At 35.6% G+C, this 2,937-nt stretch overlaps 1 long non-coding RNA gene across 1 annotated transcript; it reads right to left on the reverse strand.

Moving 5' to 3' along the window:
• Positions 1-2,462, reverse strand: LOC130462019 (uncharacterized). Its single transcript, XR_008922122.1, has 4 exons — positions 2,020-2,462; positions 1,691-1,928; positions 1,111-1,175; positions 1-115 (listed from the first exon to the last, which is right to left on the reverse strand). It is a non-coding gene; the product is annotated as an uncharacterized lncRNA (long non-coding RNA).
• Positions 2,463-2,937: the final 475 nt, after the last annotated feature.

The raw sequence follows: 2,937 nt of genomic DNA on the forward strand, positions 1-2,937 counted from the left end.
AACAAACACAAGTCAACTTAGCAAATCAAAACTTAATACAAGCTCTCTATTCCCGATCCCAATGATGCAACATCTTCAAACCTGCAGATGGACAATGCTTATTGATCCTTAGAGACTGCTCACCAAAGATTGGGTCATCACAGGATCAATAAGGCATAGCCATGATCAACATGCACAAGCAAAAGCACGTAATCAGCAAAGCTGAGTACTACATACTAAATCAATAATAATCATAACATGATTCTATTCAACGAACAACCCTAACATGATACTAATGAACACAAATAAAGGCAGACAAAACATGATAGTTTGACGACCATACTTGACCAGACTAGACTAGGATAGACTTTTAGCAATAATATTATTTTAATTGAAATAGACAATGGACCGAGTTGTCCATCCAGAAGTCTTCACTAAGGAAGACGAGGTACGGGCGCGACTCCGTAACCTCAGTGACCTGCGATATCGAGGAACGTTTAAATAAAAATAGAACACGGTGATCAATCCGGTCCCAGAAAAGGCCATGGGCTACCACCATGAACCCCAACTCCTGTTTGTCCGTCACTTTAGACGTGCACAGTCTAAAGCTATTGCTACTCAGTTTCACTTTACATGATTTACAATTGAGATTTCGTTATGACTCAACAATCACATAAGACATACAATTCACATTTGTTCACAACTGTTTTTATCTTGGAATTAAGTAAGTGATCATAAAAGCATCAATCAAGACTCAATCCAATTTATCCAACCTTTCCTTTAACCATGAGCAACCCTGTATATGGGCATAAAGTTTCAACTTACTAAACAAGGTCCACCGCCCTCATAAAGTAGTGAAAAGATAGAAAGGGAACAACAACAAATCGATCCAAACCAATCATATAGAATAATCTAGTGTTCCCAACCAACATGTTTGTATCAATCATCCATACTAACATGTTACAGTTCTCATAGTGCAACATAAGTTCAATAAGTTTGTCCAACAGTATTAAACATGCACATTCCATATAACCAAGTTCGTCCATAATATCAACATCACCAAGTTCAACAACAAATTCAACATGATTTCAACAATTAGCACACATTCCAAGCACGCAGGTATGTACGTACCTTGTGTAAACAAACTGATAGGCCACTTTAACACTTTCAAAAGTTGCCTAAAGAGAATTCTCCACCTAACAACAACCAATATAGACTCATATCAATTCATATTGAATTTTCAGCAACATTAGGGAGCTTCAAACCCTTCTTAAACATAATTAGAACGTTTCCCAATATCAAAACTTGAATATTTAATTTCCTAGCATCATAATTATTATATTAATTATTGAAATTCGTTGAAAACTCTTCAAAGCATCATACTTTAAATTCCAGCAATATAACTAATTTCAAACTACTCCAAACCATAATTAACATGTTTGAAATCATAAAAACAATAACTTTAATAACTTATAATCATCCTACTATGATTTTAAAACTATTAAAACTTAAAAATTCATGCTTTAATAATTAAAATTCTTATTTCAATCCAATTATATAATCTGAAAATTAAATTATTAATTAATCAAAATATATAATCTGAAAATTCATAGCTTAATCATAAAAATCATAAATTTAATTCAAGAAACATAAATTAAATTATTAAAACATAATTAAAAACAATAATTTAGCTTAGGGGTCAAGAAACAACCAAAAGAGAGGAAGAGGGACTGCTGGCCGGCGGTAGACGACACACGGCAGCAGTCTGGCGGTGGCAAGGCTGGGCGACACGACTGGTGGCTGTGAGTGGTCGCGGTTGCGCTGGTTGTTTGTGGAGGGAGAAATCCGAGCAGCAAGAACAAAGAAGGGAAGAACGAGAGGGAGTAAGAAGAGTGAGGCTCGCCGGCGGCAGGGCGTCTCGGCGGAGGACAGCGGTGCGGCGGCTGTGACTGCTGTGCAAGAAACAGAACCACCTATGAAGGAGGAGAGAAAGAAAAACGAGAGAGAAAGAGATAAACACAAGGGGAGAGAAGGAGTTACCGAAACGATGAAGGAGGAAGGCGTCGGTCGTGTGGTGGTTGGAGGTGGTGTCGCAGCAAGAAACCAGGAGAGGGCTGAGTTTCTCTTTTTTTTGTTTTTCCTTTCTACGTGCAGTGAGGGAGGAGGAAGGGTTTTAGAGTTGGGTTTTGTTTTTACGTGAAAGTGAAGGAGAGTAGAGATATGGGTAATTTTGTTTGGGTTTATTTATTGGGCTTTATTCCATTGGGCTAGACTTAGGAGTTTAGTTTTAGGATTCGAATTCAAAACCGGGTAGGATCGTTTTCTAAATTAAATCAATTTTCGTAATTCGATTTCTTTTCAACGAAAAATTCTAAAATTATTTTTAATTTCATAAATCGTTAAAATATTTAAAATGTAATTAACTAAAATAAATATTCGTTAATTATATATTTATTATTAAAACTCGTAAATTCTATTAAATATAAATAACTATACGTTAAAATATATTAATAAAATTATAAATTTACGGGGGATTACAATCTACCCCTCTTAAAAGAAGTTTCGTCCCGAAACTTGACACAAAAATTCACCCATTCCTCAAAAGTTTTCAACTTATTCCTATTGGAGAAGTACTTGTCCCACTCATGTGCACTCTTTTGCCAACTTAAAGTTACTTGTAATATCCACGAACACATTTTCTTATGTGGAGAATCTATGTACTTTGCATCAGCATGAATAAGTTGCTAAAAATAAGCATAAAAATGCATAAAAATACCATAAAAATAGGTAAAAAGCACGAATTTCTATCGCATTCTACCCCCCTTAAAGAAAACGAGTTACGCCCTCGTAACTCATCTCAGGGAATAACTTTGGATATTTCTACTTCATCGAATCATTTCCCCAACGCTATATTTCCACTAAAATCGTAGCAAGTGGGATTTCTACACTTCTTTCCAC

This window comes from Spinacia oleracea, chromosome 5, assembly GCF_020520425.1.
Source record: "Spinacia oleracea cultivar Varoflay chromosome 5, BTI_SOV_V1, whole genome shotgun sequence".
NCBI classification, from domain to species: Eukaryota; Viridiplantae; Streptophyta; class Magnoliopsida; order Caryophyllales; family Amaranthaceae; genus Spinacia; species Spinacia oleracea.